The 22,831-nt window shown below is 36.7% G+C and overlaps 1 protein-coding gene across 6 annotated transcripts in view; it reads right to left on the bottom strand.

Annotated features, from left to right (window-relative positions):
- The window catches only part of WDFY3 (WD repeat and FYVE domain containing 3), a 245,098-nt gene that overhangs the window by 212,194 nt on the left and 10,073 nt on the right, over positions 1-22,831 (bottom strand). Inside the window, exon 1 of one of the 6 annotated variants that reach the window (XM_032332770.1) lies at positions 541-953. The exons of the other annotated variants lie outside the window; for them this stretch is intronic. The gene's annotated coding sequence lies outside the window, so the exon portion shown is untranslated. Of the gene's footprint in view, positions 1-540; positions 954-22,831 lie in introns of those variants that run through there. 6 annotated transcript variants of the gene reach the window in all.

A 22,831-nucleotide genomic window follows, 5' to 3' on the forward strand; every position in this document is an offset into this window, starting at 1 on the left:
GAAGTTTTTGGGGTGATGTCCACATAGTGGCAGTGACTACACTAACCTATATATTTATCAGAGTTCACAGAACTGTATACCAACCAAAAGAAAATTTTTTTTCATAAAAATTTTAAAAAATAAAAAACTTGTCTACTAGGAGAATAATTTAAAGAAAAACAATAAATTAACAAGAAAATAGTCTAAAAATTCAGGGCAAAGAATAAGAGTTTGCCAAGGAAGATCAGATCAGAAAGAGTGGTCTGGATAACTACATTCTTGGGTTTTATTCCTGGTTTTTCCATTGATTCATTATGAGGCATTAAATCAACAACCCATTTCACTATTTCTCTATGATTTTTATGCATATTTTGACAGGTGATATCTGAGGATGAATATAAAATACTCCACACAATATTTCCCCTGTCAAATATGACGTACTACTAGAAGAAATACCGCAATTCAACTTATTTCAGAATACTTTCATTCTGCCCCCCAAATTACTCATAAATATAGAGGTGTAGTTTATATCATAGTTCTCAGACCTTTTTACATACTCACATTTTCTCACTCTGCTTTCAAAGCTCTTTCACAACCCCAGCTGTCTAGAAAATCTGGCATCTCATTCCATACATACACCAAAAGACTCTACCACATATGTCTCGTTTTGTACATGGTCTGCAATTTTCTTTCTGGCAACTAGACCTGCAGGTTGTCCAGGAGCAGTCTGGAAACTGCTACCAAGAATTAAGCAAAAGGCAAATCTTGTAAATACAAAATAATTTTCAGGGAAGACAAGGAAATGGTTTAGTCCTTATACAGAATCAATGATAAAAACAACTTATAAATTACGTATTTTATAATAAAATATGTTTCAAAAAAAATCACACACAAAAAACTGAAAGATCAGATTCCTGTACCAGTAAGAACATTCAGACAAATTGCTTTCATTGTGTATAGTTAATAGACCATATCTCAAGACAGAGAACTCAAGAGTGACTACTATAAATCTATAATCAGTATATATATATAAATATATTATACTATTACATACTATATAATTACATATTAACTATTAATATATTAATATTATACTATATATACTATTATACTACTAATTAATATATTATCTATATAATATTAATATATTATCTATATTATATTATTAATCTATAAATCATTTATATCAAAATCAAAGGAAGAAAAAAAATTCTTGAGAAGAAAATAATTTTAAGGGCCAAATAAATTTTTTATCATGACAGCACATCCAAAAGTCTTTAGGTTTTTGTGGTGATTTTAAAATGTCAACAAATTCGGGACGCCTGGGTGGCTCAGTTGGTTGGACAACTGCCTTCAGCTCAGGTCATGATCCCGGAGTCCCGAGATGGAGTCCCGCATCAGGCTCCCAGCTCCATGGGGAGTCTGCTTCTCCCTCTGACCTTCTCCTCGCTCATGCTCTCTCTCACTCTCTCTCTCTCAAATAAATAAATAAAATCTTTAAAAAAAAAAAAAAAGTCAACAAATTCTCAGACACTCCTATCTTCAGAAGGAGTCATCTATCTCCCTCCTGAAAAAGAACTCTCTTCTAACAAATACAATGTTGGGAGTAACACTATGTAATTTCTAGGAGTAGGTCATTAAAAGAGTTCAAATACTAGCTCTACCATTTATAATAATTCTTCTTTCAAGTCTGTTGTCAGAATTAGAGATAACATATGCAAAGCCTTTTACTTGGTGCCAGAATATAAGAAGCTTAACAAATAGTTTCTAAACAACCATTTATATTCCTCAAAATCTCATGGAAGATGTGTATTATCAATATTTAAAGATGAAAAAAGTGAGGTGCGTAGGTGGTACAGTTGGTTGAGCAGCCAACTCAAAGTCGGTTCAGGTCTGATCTCGAGGTCATGAGATCTAGCCCTGCTTCCGGCTCCATGTTCAGCACAGTCAGCTTGTGTTTCTATGCCCTCTGCCCCTCCCCTGCATGCACACGCTAATTTGAAAAAAAATAAAGTAAAGATGGGGCAGCTGGGTGCTTCAGTCAGTTAAGTGTCTGCATTTGGCTCATGCCCCGAGTTAGGGCTCCTAGCTCATTGCTGAGTAGGCTTCTCCTTCTCCCTCTGCCATTCCCCCTACTTGTGCTCTCTCTCGTAAATAAATAAAATCTTTTTTTTTTTTTAAGATTTTATTTATTTACGAGAGAGAGGGAGCACACAAGGAGAGGAAGCAGCAGGCAGAGGGAGAAGCAGGTGCCTGCTAAGCAAGGAGCCCGATGTAGAACTTGATGCCAGGACCCTGGGATCACAACCTGAACCCAGGGCAGACACTTAATCGACTGAGTCACCCAGGGATCCCAGAAATAAAATCTGAAAAAATAAAATAAAATAAAATAGAGATGAAAAAAGTTCTTTATGTTGTTAAATGAATTAAAGTCACAAACAGGTGAAGTTACACCAAATCACAAGAAGTTTAAAGACTTTTAGACAAAATTCTTGCTTTCTATTAGGCTGAATCACACAAAATGCCATTTTTATTAGGTCAGAAGGGGTAGAGAGTATCAGCAATTTTATACAGTTAAACCTAACAGTTATAGAAGAAAATACAGGTGACCACAGAAATATTATTGAGGAGGCTTTTTAAAATTACACGCTAAACTAAATTTATATTTCACATGTTATGGTATAAGAAAAATAAAACTCAAGACTGCTACAAAATGATAGTTTTTCTATAGCTATTTTAATATATCAGTTATTAACCCCAGTCTCATCTGACAGCAAACAAAAGTTAAATTTAAGTTGTATATAGTTACAGCATTCTCTATCAGAAACTCACTATGAGGCACTGAAAGTGAGGGAAGTGATACAGAATAAAGACTTAAGAACAATTCATAGATTTTAGCTTCTAGTGGAATACAAAAAATATGTTTCTTCAGTGAGCAACAGACCACTTTCTGCAATTCAGACAAAAGATGAGTCTTATAAAAGTCAGAAAAATGACTGGAAAATTAGCACCTTAAGAAAAGCACAAATTCCCATTCAAGAGCCGGGTGCTAAATAGTGGCCATGAAGTAAACACAGAGAAAGAATAATATTTGAAATATGCTCATGGTAAAAAGGAGAAAACACTATGTATTATAAGCTCCTTTTATATTTACTATTTAAAGTGTCAAATTATTCTGATTTGAATTTAGTAGTAATGGAAATATTTCTAAATATTTTATGCTTGAAATCATATTTTTACTTATTTATGACACTTAAGTTCTAGGTATTCATTTAATCCTCAAAACAACCCTGAAAGTACTACTATTACCCACATTTTACAGAATAGAAAAATTGAGGCATAGAGAGATTAAGTATCCCACGGTCACAAGACTAGTAAGTAGTAAACCCTAGATTCAATCAGGGTGTTTGGATCCACAGTTAGTGTTCTTAACTTCATTACACAACCTCTCATATTCAGCTAACTTCATTATGCTACCTCTTAAACTTTATAGGCATGGATCCAAATATAGTCAATTTCCTTATGCCAACTCTGACAATTGAGGAAGAAGCCTAAATTAAACTAAACTATTATTCTCAGGGTGCCTGGGTGGCTCAGTAGGTTGGGTGTCTGACTCTTGATTTCAACTCAGATCATGATCTCAGGGTGGTAAGACTGAGCCCCACTTTGGGCTGCACACTGAGCATGGAGCCTGCTTAGGATTCTCTCTCTCCCTCTCCATTTGCCCCTCCGCACTCATGCTGTGTCTCTATCTGTCCCTCTAAAAATTTAAAAAAAAAAAAAAAAAAGTAAACTATTATTCTCAGACACAATATTAAAAACTGCTGACTGGGGTGCCTAGGTGGTTCAGTCGATTAAGGGTAAGACTACTGATTTCAGCTCAGGTCATGATCTCAGGGTGGTAAGATCAAGCCACATACCAGGGTCTGTGCTGAGCATGGAGCCTGCTTAAGATTCTCTCTATAGCCTCTCTTTGCCCCTCCCTCGTTGCTCCTTCTCTCTCTCAAAAACAGAACAAAAAAAAAAAACAACAACAAAAAACCTCTCTAACTTATCAATCTGTTAACAGTTTTCCACTGATCCTACTTTAGATAATCTTAACTTTATCTAACAAATCATTTGTTGAAAAACTGAACTATCACTTGCAAACTTAAACCAAAGATCATTCATTCACAGGGAGAAAGACAAACGTCTATTGGTTCACGAAGGTAAGTATCACGACCTTGCACAAGACACAGATAGATGGAATGGAAAAGCAACTGTGGGAAGGAAAAGAAACTTTTAAAATATAGAATATGTGGGCAAACCCTCAAAGATGATCTAGAAGTATTTTTGGGACTAATATTTCAGAAGTGAGTTGATCATTATAATGTTCTACTATGGGTTAGCAAACTTAGCTTATTGACAAAATTCCCAGCCCCCAACTGTTTTTGTAAATAAACTTACTGGAACATAGCATGCTCATTTGTGTTGTCTAAGGCTGCTTTTGTGCTATAACAGCAGAGCTGAATAGGGGCCACAGAGCTGAACATATTTATTATGTAGCCTTTACAGAAAGTTTGCTGACCTCTGTTACATTTACCAACACTGAGCAGAAAATAAATGCAAAATCATATTCTGATCACTAAAAAATTGATTCTTAATGGATAAAGAAGGTATGGTCCATATATACTATGGAGTATTATGCCTCCATCAGAAAGGATGAATATCCAATTTTTGTATCAACATGGACCGGACTGGAAGAGATTATGCTAAGTAAAGTAAGTCAAGCAGAGTCAATTATCATATAGTTTCACTTACTTGTAGAGCACAAGGAATAACGCGAGGACATGGGGAGATTGAAAGGAGAAGTGAGTTGGGGGAAACTGGAGGGGGAGACAAACCATGAGAGACTGTGGACTCTGAGAAACAAACTGAGGGTTTTGAAGGGGAGGGGGGTGGGTGTATTGCATGGAGCACTGGGTGTGATGCAGAAACAATGAATTCTGGAACACTGAAAAGAAATTTTTTAAAAAGCAAAAAAAAAACCCCAAAACCCAAAACCAAAAATTGATTCTTATTTGACATGAGCATAAGTTAATATCAAATTTATGTATCCTATGGCTAGAGACTTAAAGTTGAAAGGCTACCATATTTCATCAAAACTAAGAAAACCACCAACTATGACTATTATATGTACCAAGAAAAAAACACTGCCAATTAAAAAGTGACACAATAATTTCCTAAAACATCTACTGCAAGATGATTCCAGTGTCAAAATACTGCATATGAGGGGCACCTGGGTGGCTCAGTGGGTTAAAGCCTCTGCCTTCGGCTCAGGTCATGATCCCAGTGTCCTGGGATTGAGCCCCGCATCCGGCTCTCTGTTCGGCAGGGAACCTGCTTCCCTTCCTCTCTTTCTCTGCCTACTTGTGATCTCTGTCTGTCAAATAAATAAATACAATCTTTAAAAAATATATACTGCATATGAGAAAAAAATGTGTATCTTAGAATTGATGAGCTGTATCACTCTATAGTGATATAAATTCATATATAAAAGGGCTATGATACATCTACTGGACAAGGTTTTCCATTTGATCAGAGGGTTGTAGAAGGGAAAAGGAGTTTCTTACACCACTTTGCCAGTATCTATAGGAACCAAGAAATACTAATAGAGAACAAAGGAATAAGGTTTTGCAGCCTATCCCACATGCAAGGCACTAGGTGCATAGTGCACTAGGTGCATATCCTTCTTCCAAAACACTGGTACCTGTACCGAGTACATTTAGGTGAGGGACTACTGAAATAATACATTCCCTTTGATATTAGACACATGAGCCTATATTTCAAAGTAACAGAATACCCCTCAAGTATAATCCACAGCAGGACACGCATGAAAAGTCTGTCTGAGTCACTGCTTTTTTTGGAAAGAAGGGAGGGGGAACAAGTGAGAGAGAGGGGAAGAATGAATTAGAAACAGACTTCATAGATTCAAATTTAGCATTTTATCTTTGCCTTCAAAGTATTCAATTATTCAAGGTAATGTCTGACAATGAACAACTTAATATGCAGCTGAGAATCCTGTATTAATAATTATAAAGCTTTAACACATAGTAGAAATGACTTCTGTAATACTGTTGTAATTCATTCTCCCACTCATGAAACTTCAAAAATATTTAAGAACAAACCTTTTTAATGTTTCATTATTTAAGAAATGACCTTTATTTATTTATTTATTTTAGAGAGTGTGTATAAGCGGGTGGGGAGACTACAGAGACAGAGAGAGGCAGACTCCCTGCTGAACGCAGAGCCCGACACAGGGCTCGATACAGGGCTCAATCCTACAACCCAGAGATCATGACCTGAGCTGAAATCAAGAGCTGGATGCTTAACTGACTGAGCCACCCAGGAGCCCCAGAAAATCACTTTCTGTGAAGACAGGAGAGTTATGACAATCTGAGAAAATTAGGACAAAAAGGCTATGAACATTTAGCAATTAAGAGTTATCAGATATTTCAGAAACTATGCCACACACACATATTTGTATGTTATGTCTTTATCTCTCCATTTCTACCTACCTAACAATGTATAAGAATAAATACAACACCTGTTTCAAACCCTTCTCCTGTTGAGGTACACATATAAAGAAATTAAAAGCAAAGGAAAAATAAAATAAAAGAATACTGAGTTTTTAGTATGTGCCAGACACTTTAAATTCCTTTAATTTTCCAAACAGCTCTGCTGTTACTCCCTTTAGCAGACAAGGAAGCTGAGGCCCAGAAGTAAAATTCCAAAGTCACATAGCTGGCAAAGCGGCTTCTTCATTCAACAGGTAGATGGACGGAGATTTAAATTTCTCATTTAACCACATTGCTGCCAAACTAAAAAAGCAAAACATGTCTTTAATATACATTAGATAGAAATAAACCAAACTTTGTGTTGCAGTTTTGACCTTTGTGATTTTTTTTTTTTTAAAGAAGAAAGCAACAATGCCGCCCATGTATGCAAATCATAAAAGCTGGAGTTCCCAGGGCATCTTCTCCCTAGAAAAGATCCCCTCTATTCCGTAACTTTAAATACCATCTGTGTACCTCCTCTTAAAACTCTTGAGTTCCAGCACTGCCTAACTGTCTGCCATCTGACAGGTCCACTGGATGACTGGCAAATACAACAAAATCAACACTGTCAAAATAAACTCTCGATTTCCCTTCTCACTGACCTCCAACCTTCATTAAGGGCCTTACCATTCAATGGTCTGCTCAAGCCAAAAGCCTGGGTACTATCTCTACATTCCTTCTCCCTCGCTTCCTATTAGGTCCCACTGGTTCTACCTACAAACTAGATCTCAGATCCATCTTCTCTCCCACCACTCTAGATCAAGTGGCCATCATGGTTCACCTGGACTACTATAATGATTTCTCTTGCTTGCCTATTTTCTCTTTTGCAGCCAAAGAGCCTTTTTACTTTGGTTAGCAAAACTGTAATATGGAACTTCAGAATCCTTTAATGGTTTTCATCATAGCCTCTTAAACTCTAGGTAACACAATCTCTGTCTACCTCTCAAACTCCATTCCACTCTCCCCGTTGGACATCTCCAGGCATTCTTTCAACTCCTCATACACCAACTGTTCACACTGCAGGGCGTCTGCTCTTCCTATAAGCTCCTGGCAGGGATAACTCCTTTCCTTCTCAGCTTCCAGGTCATCTTTCCTGACAACCCTTTTCTCACATGTAGGAGTAACTCTGTCTTCCCATAACTCTCTGTCACTTCACCTTTTTCATTTCTTCCATAGACAGTACTGATTGCAGTTGGGAAATATCCATTTTTCTGTTTCTATCTGTTCTCTACCAGATCATGATCTCTAGGTGGACAAGAATGTCTGTTCTGTTCACTGATATATAGTCAGTACCTACTAAAATGCCTGGCATATGTTAGTGACTCCAAGTTTTCTTGAATGAGCAAGATATCTGTATTAGGCTAAAAAGACTTTAATTTTTATATAACTAATTTAAATTGTTTTAAGCTACAAGTTTAAAAACCTATCATTGTCTCTCTTAAAAGTATGTAAGTACAGTTCACAGATAAATGTGTTTGACTTTTGAAGACCTGTAATAAGCCTTAAAATGGTGAATCCTGTGTCACATTCATTTTTTTTTTTAAGATTTATTTATTTATTTGACAGACAAAGATTATAAGTAGGCAGAGAGGCAGGCAGAGAGAGAGGAGGAAGCAGGCTCTCCGCGGAGCAGGGAGCCCAGTGTTGGGCTGGATCCCAGGACCCCTGGGATCATGACCTGAGCCAAAGTCGGATGCTTAACCAACCAAGCCACCCAGGCATCCCTAAACAAATTTATTTTATAAATAAGGAAAATGACCTAATTTGGTGGGGTCCATGGGTCCAATCAGTTCTATTCTGTGTTAATTATAAAATACATCCACAAATTCTTTGATTCTCTTCCCTGCACGGGTAGAGTCTTAATTGTGAGTTAAATTTGGTGATGTGTTTCTAAGGAACAGAATGTAGTGTTAATGACTATGTATGACCAGATCATAAAAGGCACTGTAGCTTCCTCCCTGCTCTCTTAGATCACTCACTCTAAAGGAAGTGGCCCTCCACATCATGAGAATACTCAAGGTGCCATAAGGAGGGGTCTATGTCAACAGAAATGGTTTACACCAAAAGCCAGCAAGAAATAGGCCTTCTGTCAAAAACCATGTGAGTGAGCCATTTTGGAAGTACCTTCCCTCTGATGGCCAGTCAAGCCTTCAAGTAGCCCCAGCCGACATCTTCATGGCTACACGTCATGAGAGATTCTTAGGAGATAATAAATTTTTAAGTTCCTAAATTTTAGGGTAATTTATATCACAACTAATAGGTTAGTAATAGGCATTCATTCATTCAATAAACATTGATCTGTCCCTTATTATGTCCCAGTCACCAGGCCCCAAAGATAAAGGGGAAATATAAGACACTAAAATTAAATAGGACAGAAATTAAGTAGTCTGGCAATACAGTAAAAGTGTTCTAAAAAGGTAAATACAAGGCCCCACCAGAATACCTGGCACAAGTATCAGATTTCAAAAGAAGAGAGAAGCAGCAGGAAGAAAGAATGGATGTGGTGTATATACATACATGTAAGGGGTGAGGAAAGCATAAAGACTAAGTATGAAGGGACTAGAGATATAAGCACCAGCTGGGTAAAGAAACATGTTATAGGACATACTCTGAGCTTCACCCATAGGCAATAGGGAGACACTGAGAATTTCAAAACCCAGAGTAAGAAAATCAAATTTGCATTCTATAAAGAGGACTCTTGCACTGTGGAAAAGGGCTCAAATGGAGCTTTCTCTAATCCAGACAGTTAAGAGGAAAAGTGAGTCTACAGTGGGCTCCCTGCTGCTTCTCCTTCTCCCACTCCCCCTGCCTGTGTTCCCTCTCTCTCTATGTCTGTCAAATAAATAAACAAAAATCTTAAAAAAAAAGAGGAAAAGTGCAGCCATTCAGTGTAGGCAGGATGATGGCCTAAAATGTTAACAGCAAGAAGAACAGAGTAGTACGTGAAATCAAAATCAATAAATATTAAGGTTTAAAAACAGGATTTTGTGATTATATTTGAAATTAAATGCCATCAATATCTCAAAGCTGGGGAAAAAAAGGAAAATTACAGTAATATAAAAATATTTAGAATGAAAATCTTAAATGGCATATGTGACATAGCTTCTAAATTTAAAAAATCACCAGCACATTCTGAAAATGGAAAATGAATTTTAAAATTACCACTATACTACAAAAGGCGGGGGGATACTATGCAGTCAGTATGATAAAAACAGTGGTTTTGCATCATTCTAATTCACCTAATCTAAAAGCATAATATTCATTTATAACTGATAAGCCTAACTCTTTGTATATTTCTAACTTTTTTTTATTGCTGGTATCAAGCATAGTTGTTTGTTTGTTTGTTTTTCCCTTTTAAGATAAAACGGCTAGGAAAATACTCTATTACCTCTCCCTGAGTATGAGTCAGTATGTCAGAATACAATCACTGTTCTTATTTGGCTCAAGAATTCTGTTTTGTTTTTCTAAGGCTGAACTCAAACTCTTCAGGACTTCAAAGCCTATAAATTTTCAGCATAAGAAATGGCTCTAAGTGTAATGTAAGAAAGAGACGAACTTTAAACATTTGTCTATCCCTAGCACTGTTCTACTGCATCCAGACCACAGTAAAAATTTAAAAAATATTTACTGAATGGATCTGGCCTAAACTATATACACCAGCAGTCTGTTTATATATACCCCAGTACCAGAATATTTACTAATGAAACAATGTCTAGGATTTATTTCAAAATTATGCACAGAGAGAATAAAAGCATGGGGATATAGATAAAGCAAGGCCATTAAACAACTTTTAATAATTAGGAGACTCATCAGAAAAAAGTGAAAGTAAACAACTAAGTTATAGAGGGGCATCTATATTGGTCAGTGGTGTAGAACTATTTCATTTATAGCAAACTGTAAAAAGGTTAATTTATATTTTCTTCAAGAGATCTGCCTTTAATTTATAACCCCGTATTTTTGTTACAAAATAGTTTTACTTCATAAATCCCAAAAGACTTACTTAAGAACTATAGTTAAAATACAAGGGAAGAGGGGTGCCTGGGTGGCTCAGTGGGTTAAAGCCTCTGCCTTCAGCTCAGGTCATGATCCCAGGGTCCTGGGATCGAGCCCCGCATCGGGCTCTCTGGCGAGCAGGGAGCCTGCTTTCCCCTCCTCTCTTTGTCTGCCTCTCTGCCTACTTGTGATCTCTGTCAAATAAATAAATAAAATCTTAAAAAAAAAAAATACAGAGGAAGAGGCTATAATCCTCCTCTTAAAAAAGTGATAAAAACAAAAATTTGTATATCAACAAAGAATAACATCTGAAGTTCTAATCTTCTAATGTTTGCTATAGTCTGAAAGGAGACAAAATTAAGTTAGAAATCTGTAACATTAAAAAAAGCCTAAAAAACACAGTCATTCAAATCTGGCTTAATAATTAAGAGTCTGCCATTACTAGCTCCTTAGTGACAATGCTCCTCACAAAATACAAATTATTTTCTTTTATGAAATTTCTGAAAGAGTTTCATTAAGTAGATAACTTCTGGAACTAAAATAAAGTGACATTTAACAGGAAATCAAAGCGTCACTTACTAGATTAGATAAATAATTGGTCTTTCCAATTCTTTTAGTTCAGTGAGCAAGTACAAACATTCACTTTCTGTCTTTATGTTTTCCCCTATAATTTCCAAAGAAAATGTAGTATCAAGTAAATAACCCCAAATCTGCTTGCTTTAATATTAATTTTCCTGGTGTACTAACTCTCACAGGATTCATTATAAAGTTGATACTTGCAGTTCTTGTTATACTGTCAACTAAATGAAACTATTAAAAGCAAATTTTAAAGATACATATTAGAAACATTTTTAAAGGTACACATTAAGAATGATAAACCAGATAATCAAAAAGAAAACTTTAATACAGTAATAAAAACAATATGCTGGTATAAGGATAGACATACAGTGCAAGGGAATAGAATACAGAGTCCAGAAATAAACTCTCACATATATGCCCAGTTGATTTCCAACAAGGGCCAAGACCAAAGGGACTTTTTTTTTTAAGATTTTATTTATTTAATTGACAGAGATTACAAGTAGGCAGAGAGGCAGTCAGAGAGAGAAGGAAGCAGGCTCCCTGCTAAGCAGAGAGCCTGATGTAGGGCTCGATCCCAGGACCCTGGGATCATGACCTGAGCCGAAGGCAGAGGCTTTAACCCACTGAGCCACCCAGGCACCCCCCAAAAGGACTTCTTTAAATAAAACTTAAAAAAAAAAAAAAATGGTGCTGGTAGAACTGGAAATCCATATGAAGTTGGACACGTACTGCATATCACACACAAAAATGAACCTAAAATTTAAATTTTAAAATTTTTAAATTTAAAACTGTAAAACTCTCAGGAAAAAAAAATAATAATAAAAGTAATTCTACATGACCTTGGACTTGGCAATAGTTTCTTAAATATGACACCAAAACCAAATGGCATTTAAAAAAAAAAAAAAAAGGATAAACTGGAGTTCATCAAAATCAAAACTTTTTTTGCATCAAAGCACACTATCATCAGTGAAAGACAACCCACAGAAAAAAGAAAATATTTGCAAATCATATCTCTGAGTAGGGGTAATATCCAGGATACATAAAGAAGAGCCTCGGGGCGCCTGGGTGGCTCAGTGGGTTAAGCCGCTGCCTTCGGCTCGGGTCGTGGTCTCGGGGTCCTGGGATCGAGTCCCGCATCGGGCTCTCTGCTCAGCGGGGAGCCTGCTTCCTTCTCTCTCTCTCTCTCTGCCTGCCTCTCAGTGTACTTATAATTTCTCTCTGTCAAATAAATAAATAAAATCTTAAAAGCCTCTGCCTTCGGCTCAGGTCATGATCCCAGGGTCCTGGGATCGAGCCCCACATCGGGCTCTCTCCTTGGTGGGGAGCCTGCTTCCTCCTTTCTCTCTCTGCCTGTCTCTCTGCCTACTTGTGATCTCTCTCTGTCGAATAAATAAATAAAATCTTAAAAAAAAAAAAAGCCTCCTACAATTAAGCATCAAAAAGACAACCCAATTAAAAAATGGACAGGGGTAAGAGAAAGGGTAGCTCAGTCAGTTAAGCATCTGACTTTTAATTTTAATTTTAGAGGTTGAGCCCCACAAGAGGCTCTCTGCTGAGCATGGAGCCTTAAGATTCTCTCTCCCTCTCCCCCCATCTCAGGTTTCTGTAAGTAAATAAGCAAATAAATCTTTTTTTTTAAATGGGCAAAAAAAAAAAACAAACCCTGAACATTTCACTAAAGAAGATATATAGTCAATAAACACATTAAAAAATAGTCAATATCATTAATTATCAAGAAAATGCACATTAAAAACCACAAAAAGACACTACTTCACATCCACTAGAATGGCAATGATCAAAAAATGGAAAATAACAAGTGTTGGTAAGGATGTGGAGAAACTGGAATCCTTGTACACAGTAAGAATGTAAAATGGCTCAGCCACTATGGAAACAGTGTGGCAGCTCCTCAAAGTTTATTATGGTAACCACATGACCCACCAATCCAACTCCTAGCTATACACCCAAAAGAATTAAAAATGGGGACTTATAAAGATACTTGTAAGCCAATGCTCACAGCAGCAGTTTTCACAATAGCAAAAGTAAAATAATCAACACATGAATGGATAAACAAAATGTGGTATATACATAAAATGGATTCTCATTCAGCCAAAGAAAGAAACAAAGTTCTGATATGTGCTACAAAACAGACTGAACCTTGAAAACTCTTAAACGAAATAAGTCAGACACAAAAGGAAGGACAAATATTACATGACCGTATTCACATAAAATATTTAGAATAAGGACATTCATAGAAAGTAGAACAAGATTACCAGGGGCCAGGAAAAAGGAGAATGAGGAATTGCTGCCTAATGGACAGTGTATTTCTGCTTGGGATGATGGAACAATTTCACGCAAACAGATGGTGATGCTGGTTACATGACATTTGGAATACACATAATGCCACTGAATTATACACTTATTAAGGATTGTTAAATACTTAAAATGGTTAAAATGGTAAATTGTAGGTTTTATCTATTTTACTGCAATCTTAAATAATAAAGGAGGAACAATCTTAATTGTGCACACATACCTGTATACACAAAACACCACAATGTGTCTTACTGCTTTTGGCAAGCAGCACAAAACCAATCACTTACCATGCTGTTTTCTACTTGGAAATGCTACTATTTCCCAAAAACTAATATAGAACCTCTAATTCATAATAAATTTAATCCTGAAATTACATTTGATGTTCCTAATCTACAAAAGTAGAGTCTTATCATATATTTAGAAGAAAGATGTTAATTGTAAAAAGATCATGTTTTATCACCATGCAGGATAGCTAGCTATGAGAAAACCAACTTTTTTTGTGGATAAACTCTAATTTTAGAAGAGGGATTGAACAACATCATAAACGAAACCAAACACAAAGATACAAAAACGACAAGTCAAGAAATGTAAAATACAAGCAAAAAATAACATCTAGTCCACCAAGGCAAGTTCAAAACAAATGGCCACAGGAAAAACCGTGACTACAAACCTATGCAGCAACATTCTTCTGTGACTGTGCCAGTCCTCTTAATCTACTTCTTGCCAACAAGTACTCTGTCCTGCCATGATCGTTACCAGTACTATTCTCAGTGAAAAGAAAGAGAAACCAGATGTGGACTTTACTTATTCAAATGATGAACAATCATTAAGAATTCACTGGCTTCCCCTCCTGCCTCTGTTACAATATTTTTCAAAAGAATATTGACATTCTCAACATATGGTTTACTGGTAAGTGACTGGTCAGCTTCTACTCAAAGAGGAGGGAAAGCTATTCTAAAACTCTAATGTTATACTTCAACTGAGTTTTGATGCATTAGGAATGCTGCTTCAAACAGAACACAGGCACATAAAATAAAATGAAGAAATCCCAGAGCCTTGTGATGTCTAGTCATTCTTTCAAACTAATCATGGACTCCTGATGAACTGAAAATGAATACACCAAATAAAACAATTTTCACAAAGGCTATCAAATGCAAGCAGTATTATTTCAGTTTAAAATAACTGTAGTACAAGGAAAATTCCATTAAGCAAATTAGAATTTTTGAGTGTTTTCTATGTTATGTTTAGATGCTGGCTAGCAAACGTCTCTAAGTTATCTCAGGTTCATTGATAAGAGATGTTTGTAGCTTCTACTCTAATAACAAGTATATATGTATATAATAAAGTGTTCATTTTGACCGGAAATAAGAGATACAACTTTTAAGGCATCCATCAACAGACTGCTTTTTAGTTCTTTTCACTGACGCACATAACATTAATCTCTAACCTACTATCTTTCTTGCCTTTTTTCTATGTACTTCAGATATATCGAAATGGTGGAGTTGCAGAGCCTGAAGAAGGTTAGGTCTGGTGTTAGTTTTATGGATGTTTGAATTTTTCTGTAATAAAAAGTTAAAATAATTAAAATGGCACCCTCTATATATGAAATAGCAGATTCCTATGGTTCAAGTTTTAAAATGTAAAATTGTGGGTCAGTGAAATAGCATAGAGAATTATCCCTATTTCTCTGGTATACATAACTACCTCATTGCTTCACTGTTAAAATTCATTCCAAATTCATTATGTCTTCTAACTACAACTCGAAATGCCAAGGCAACAGAAGTCATTAATAAATTCAACTACATAAAAATTTTTTTAAATTTTTCTATGGCAAAAAATACTGTAAGCAAAGTCAAAAGACAAATGAGTACACTGGGAGAAAATAACTTCAGATAGCTATTATAAATAAAGAACTAATATTCCTAATATACAAAGACCTTAGTAATTTTAGGGAAAAAAGACCCAAATCCTGTAAGAAAAATGGAAAAAAGACATGTAAAGCTATCCACATCTATATATATGGCTCTTATATATCTGAAAGCTATAAACTTGACACATAAGGAATATGCACATTAAAACTACACTGAGAGGGGCACCTGGGGGGCTCAGTGGGTTAAGCCTCTGCCTTCGGCTCAGGTCATGGTCTCAGGGTCCTGGGATCGAGCCCTGCGTCGAGCTCTCTGCTCAGCGGGGAGCCTGCTTCCCTTCCTCTCTCTCTCTGCCTGCCTCTATGCCTACTTGTGATCTCTGTCTGTCAAATAAATAAATAAAATCTTAAAAAAAAAAACTACACTGAGATACTATTTCTTTGCCCTTTGGATTGAAAAAAATTAAAAGCTTGACAATACGCTCTCTTTGTAAGGCTGTGGAAAAACAGGCACTCTCATATATTGCTGGTGGGAATGCAAAACAGTTCAACTCCAACAGAAGGGGATGTAGCAAAACTACACATCCATTTACACTTTAAGCCAGTAACCCCACAACTGTATTTTATCCTGAAGATCCACCTCCGGCAGTAAAAAAGACATGCATAAGCTTATTTATTGCAGCACTCCAAAAATACAAAATTACTAGAAAACACTTGGAGAGCCCAGGGAAGACAGGACAGAAGACAGGACAAACAAACTTGCATACATACACATGAAGAATGTTATCCGCTTACTGATGCCAAAGGAAAATCTAAAAGATAAACACAAAGCCAATGAAGTTAATTATCTACAAGGATGGGGTGCTGTTTTGGGTTTTATAGTGGCACAGATGAAGCAATTCTGAAATCATTTTAGATGATGCTCATTTAGGGCAAATGAGTAAAAATGCTGATATTGTTAGGCGCCCGTGTTCTCACTACAGAAAAAGGGAAAACAGAGCAATCAGTATTAACTCCTATTTCTAAAATATGTATCCATGTTGAAGCATATATCCATGTTACATGAGCACATGCGTGCAAATGTGTATATACATATATGTGCACATACATAAAAAGATACCTATGTTTTCTAGCTTGTCCCCTAATAGGGCCCAGAGGCAAAGATATGCAGCTGTGTCCGGATTTTGGCTTCTACTACCATTTCCCGTCCCTCACTAAAAGGGACCAGGGCTCCAAAAAGACTGATTCTTGGGCCAGAGAAAATACCAGAGGAGTCTTTTTAATAATGAAAATAATTAAATACTTGAAAAGCAAAAAATAAAAATGATGGGAGCATAAAGGGGGATACAGGAACCAGCATGGAGAAAGAGGATCCCACTAATGAAATATGGACAATTTAAGAACCAAAATATTTAAGAACAGTAATGAATTATTAATCATTGGGTAACAAATAAGAATCCAGGAGTTCAATAATAAGTAAAACAATGCAGACAAATAAAAGGGCTCTTATTCAATAGAATGCTGAGTAATCACTGGTATAAGGAGAAGGAGAACTGGAGTTGAAAAAAAATCATCATGTGACAACCACAACCATAACAACCATAAGCAAGTTATCATTAGTGGATCCCTACACAAAGGGAACAAAACTTTGATGAGAAGTAGGATATTTTAATTGTCTTAAAGTACCTCCTCACAATCTGCTTATTATCTGTATGGGGGTATAGTAACTATGTAGTGAAGAAATCAGGTTAATGAAACAGGTGGTCAAAATTTATACTACAGATGAGGAGCAGATATGATGGCCACTGCGTACCTCCAGATATGATGGCCTTAGAAAGACACACCCTTATGTAATATTTTGTCCAGGAATACATATCCTGAAACTTAGCAAAGGGAAACATCAGATAAACTAAAGATAAGGAAAATACTGTTAACAAGGAAAAAAGGGAAAGGGGGATGACTATATTCTTTGAAAATGCCAATGTAATAAAGGACAAAGAAAAGCTGAAGAACTGTTACAGGTTAAGAGATACTGAAGACATGACATCTAAATGCAATATGGGATCACAGACTAAATTCCATACTGGAGGGGAAGAAATTTGCTTATTATAAAAGACACTGATTTGATCAACTGATAAAATTAGAAAATGGTATATCAGATCAAAGTAATATAGGAGCGCCTGGGTGGTTCAGTCAGTTGAGTGACCAATTCTTGATCTCAGCTTAGGTCTTGATCTCAGGTCTCAGGGTCATGAGTTCAAGACCTGTGTTGGCCTCCGTGGTAGGCGTGGAGCCTACTTTACAAAAAAAAAAAAAAGTAGTGTGGGGATGCTTAATCTACTGAAGATTTTAAGACTGCTCTGTAGGAGGGTAGTTCGGTGGCTCAGTTGGTTAGTGGTGTGCCTTCAGCTCATGTCATGATCCCAGGGTCAAGTCATGCATCAGGCTCCCTGCTCAGTGGGGAGTCGTCTTCTCTCTCTCCCTCTACCCTTCCCCCCTGCTTATGCCCATGCTCTCTCTTTCTCTCTCAAATAAATTAAATTAAAAGAGTGGTCTATAAGAGATAATCCTTGAGAAACCCACCCTAAGGTATTTAGGACTAAAGGGGTATAATATGTTCAACGTTACTTTTGCATGACTCAATAAGAATACATATATGCATGTGTGTGTATTTATAGATAAACACACAGAAACATTCATTCACAAAGTGAGTAATAAAACATTTGGGACAAAACGTTAACAGGTAAATCTGGACAGAAGACATATGGATGGTCTTTATAGTATTGTTATAACTTCTCTGCAAGTTTGAAATTCTTTCCAAAAATCATTAAGTTCAAAAATTTAATACATTATTTTTCTCCCTGAATGCTGTTTTTTCTTCTATAATTTCTACACAGCTAAATGGGATACAGAGTCCGTCAGTCATCCAGCTAGACACCTGGCAGTTAACCTAGCCTACCCATAGGTTTCAATTCATTTTCTTCCTTTCCTTCAACTCCCATATGCAACTCCCATACCCTAAGAGATATCTCTTATATTTGTCCTTTTTTCTCCAATCACACTGAATGGGTTCAGGAACTAATCATTTAGCATATCTCATCAGATTCACTACCGTCTACTAATAATAACCCTTCCACCAGTCCTCACTCTAACACACTCTCCACTATGCTACAGTGTCCATGCCCAAATGAAATCTGATCATGTCATTCTGTATTTCTCAATTGGTCCTGAATATAGGCAGGAAAGAACTTACTAGATTAATTTAAAAATCCCAACACTAAGAAAATGTATTACTTTGGATCTCCAGAAGCAAATAAGCAAAAATTACTGTCCAGAGGCTTAAAAACTAGTATAACATGAAACAACTACAGGGCCTTCTTGGAACCAATCATAAAGTAACTGCTATTAAAAGCAGTATCTTCAGTGCTCTTACACAAATAACACAGGATAGGACCTCTAGAAAGAGAGGTCATTAAAAGTAAGGGATGAAAGAAAAATGTAGGGAGCAGAAGGGAAGTGTAGACTACTTAAAGGTAAGGTAAGGAAAAGTAGAGAAGGTAAGAGAAAGAAAGGGAAAGGGAGGGAAAAAGTCCATTCTCTAGAATTTCACAGTATAACAGTTTTGTCTCTCAATAAAATGTCAACATTCCGAGAATTAACTAGCCATCTCTCAATTTTTCCTAACTGAAAGGCATTGAACATAATCAGAGAAGAGTTCTTTATGTCTTTATGAATATCTGACATTTTATCAGAAGTTACTTGAGATCAGTATTATTCATCATTAAGGTATATTTTATGAGTAGTGAAAATATTTATAAGCAAACAAAGAATCATGTTTCTTTTTTTTTTTTTTAAGATTTTGTTTATTTGACAGAGAGAAATCAAAAGTAGGCAGAGAGGCAGGCAGAGAAAGAAAGAGGAGGAAACAGGCTCCCCACAGAGCAGAGAGCCCGATGTGGGGCAATGTGGGGCTTGATCCCAGGACCCTGGGATCATGACCTGAGCCGAAGGCAGAGGCTTTAACCCACTGAGCCACCCAGGTGCCCCAAGAATCATGTTTCTACTGCTTTCATTTTGTAGATTTCTTTTTTTAATTTTACAGTTCAAAGGTTCAAAACATATATTATATAAAACTGCATATATATTTTATATAGATACACTGCATACGAAATTTATAAAACTGAAACTCTTCCCACTTAGAGTACCTATACAATTATTCCAATACACATAGATACAGCCAAAATATAAAATCATAACTCCAAACTTTCCCTGGAAATTTGCAAGAAGCAGTACAATATATTAATACAACCACTGTACTTCCACACAAAACCTTGTAACATACAAATGCACATAACCTCCTTTGTTTTCCAATAGCTACTAAGCTGACCTGGGCTCCCTGTGCCTGCCTCCAGTCAGTGAAGAAAATTCAAAGACTTCATTCGTTCAGCCACTCAGCCAATGCAGAGTGAACATCTAACCCTCTGAGTACTGGTAGTGATTCTGCAACCCCTTCCTTTCTCTTTTTTCACCCCTCCTCTCTTTATCAAATAAATTGCCTGCTGCTATCCTTTACTGCCATATGCGTTCCCTTTAACCTCTTTCTTTTCCCAGGTTCTGTTCCGTTAACCTGAAAGAAACCTTCCTTATTCTCATTTGTCAACCTCAACCCAGTAATAACTATTTCCAGTCACTATTCAATTCCCCTACAAATTCTGCTATATATATCTCATGTGACTTCCTGCTCCTGTGACAGGAGTATTTTTCAAATTCAGTGGGCAGGCACCAGGACGGAACAAATACAGAATGTGGACTGCTACAAGAAAACTGTTCTGGACTCTCTTCCAAAGGTCAGTATCATTTAAAAAGGAAAAAAAAAAAAAAGAAGAAGAAATAAGGCAGGCAGGAAACAAGGAAGAGAGGGAAGGAGGGAGAGAGAGGGAGGGAGGGAAAAAGGATAGAAAAACTAATCTAAGTTTTTAAAGAATAAAGAGATACAAGCAAATGTTACGTGTGGACCTTAACTAGATTGTTGTTTGAAAAAAGAAAAAAACTATAAAAGAAATCTTGTCGGGGGGCGCCTGAGTGGCTTGGTAGGTTCATCATCTGCCTCAGGCTCAGACTGTGATCTCAGGGTCCTGGGATCAAGCCCTATACGAGGTTCCCCACTCAAGAGGGGAGCTTCTCCCTTTCCCACTCCCCCTGCTTGTGTTTCCTCTCTTGCTGTGTCTCTCTCTGTCAAATAAATAAATAAAATCTTTAAAAAAATAAAAATAGGGGCTCCTGGGTGGCTCAGTGGGTTAAAAGCCTCTGCTTTCGGCTGGGGTCATAGTCCCAGGGTTCTGGGATAGAGCCCCACGTCAGGCTCTCTGCTTGGCAGGGAGCCTCGGCTTCCCTTCCTCTCTCTCTGCCTGCCTCTCTGCCTACTTGTGATCTCTCTCTGTCAAATAAATAAATAACATCTTTAAAAAATAATAATAAAAAAATAAAAATAACATGACAGTTTATTAAAATATTGTTATTTTGTTTCCTATGATAATAGTAGAAAGGTCATGTAGAGAAATGCCCTTATTTCTAGGAGGTGTGTGCTGAATCATTTTTGGGTTAAGTATTATGATGGCAGAAATTACTTTCAAATGGTTCAGCAATGCCACTCTCCTCCCTGAAATGTATATAAACACAAATAGGAATGTATGTGGCAAAACACCGGTAATTATTGACACAAGGTTGAAAAATATTTGGATATACACTGTATTTTCTTTTTTTTCTTTTTTTTTTTTTTAAATTTTATTTATTTATTTGTCAGAGAGAGAGCGAGAGCGAGCACAGGCAGACAGAGTGGAAGGCAGAGTCAGAGGGAGAAGCAGGCTCCCTGCGGAGCAAGGAGCCCGATGTGGGACTCGATCCCAGGATGCTGGGATCATGACCCGAGCCGAAGGCAGCTGCTCAACCAACTGAGCCACCCAGGCGTCCCTATACACTGTATTTTCACTAAACTTTTCTGGATGTTTAAAATTTTCAAAATGCAAACTTTGGTTTAAGTCAGGGCTCTGCACTCAGTAGGGAGTCTGCTTGGAATTCTCTCTCTCCCTCTCCTTCCCCTTCTATCCCTCCCCCTACTCATGCACACACACCCTCTCTCTCTCTCTAAAATAAATACTTTTAAAAAATAAAAGGAGAGGTATAAAACCATTGAGCAGTCTCCAATGGTTTCTAGATTTCTCGTATTTTTGAAAGAGCAAATATATGAAACTTCCCATTGGTCTACAAAATGCTAACTGATAAATCTTAGAATGGGTTATCACTCTGGTCAGGTTGTAAATACACAAAAGGATAACTCTTTCTTTTTCCTACATAAACAAATTTATTTTACATCACCAATACTGTTTAAAGTATTGGTCATGTTACCAAATATGAAAATTTGTGGTTATACACAGTCTGCATTAGAACATCTTGCATCAAGACACACAAAAGGTCATGGAGCAAACTGTATTTCCATTATCTGTGAATTATTTGTATACACCTCATATATGTTCTCCTTTCCGCTAACTCAGTGATACTTTTTTATTCTTAAAAGGCCCTACTACTCTCAGAGGCCTAACTCTGTGGTAAATCATGCAGAAAGAGTACAATAAACCTAAAGTAAAAAAGATGGCTGACACCACCACACTTTTCTTTTTTCTTTTTTTTTTTTTTTTAATGGAATATACATGACAGGGGACACTGCTTAAATATTTTTAGGCCCTAGGGTGCCTAGCTGGCTCAGTCAGAAGAGCATGTGACTCTTGGTCTCAAAGTTTTGAGTTTGAGCCCCACACAGGGTACAGAGATTACTTAAATAATAAAATTTTTTTAAAAATACATTTTTAGGACCTATGCTTCTTCAAAATACTTTTTCAAAATAAGATATGGCTGATATATTCATTCATTTAATTCACAGACCATTTTCCACTATTAAGTTAGACTTCAACTGTATCCCAGACTCATAAACTATGAACCATAGAAAATAAAACTGCCAAAAAAATCCCAATACCTACACAGATAAGAATAAGCAAAGAGCTAATTCAAATCAATAAATTTAAAATATATTAGAACCTCAAAAATTTTCTCATGAATAATAGTTTGCTTTAGTTATTATACTAAAGAGATTTCTTCCTACACTAGCCCTTCTTTTTTTTTTTAAAGATTCTATTTATTTATTTTAGAGAAAGAGTGAGTACAAGCACGAGTGGGGTTTGGGACAGATGGAAAGGGCGAGAGAGAGAATCTCAAGCAGACTCTATGCTGAGCACCTGACAGGCTCCATCTCATAACCCTGGGATCAGACCTGAGCTGAAATCAAGAGTCAGACGCTTAACCAAATGAGCCACTGTGGCGCTCCCACATGAGGCCTTCTTAAGAGAATTTGCCCTGCCCCCATTCACTGAAAAGCCAATTCTCTTATAAATGCATAACAGGGTCTTTCCAGCAATAGCTGACTGAACAGTGATGGACATCCTTCCTAACATGA

This window comes from Mustela erminea, chromosome 2 (assembly GCF_009829155.1).
Source record: "Mustela erminea isolate mMusErm1 chromosome 2, mMusErm1.Pri, whole genome shotgun sequence".
NCBI classification, from domain to species: domain Eukaryota; kingdom Metazoa; phylum Chordata; class Mammalia; order Carnivora; family Mustelidae; genus Mustela; species Mustela erminea.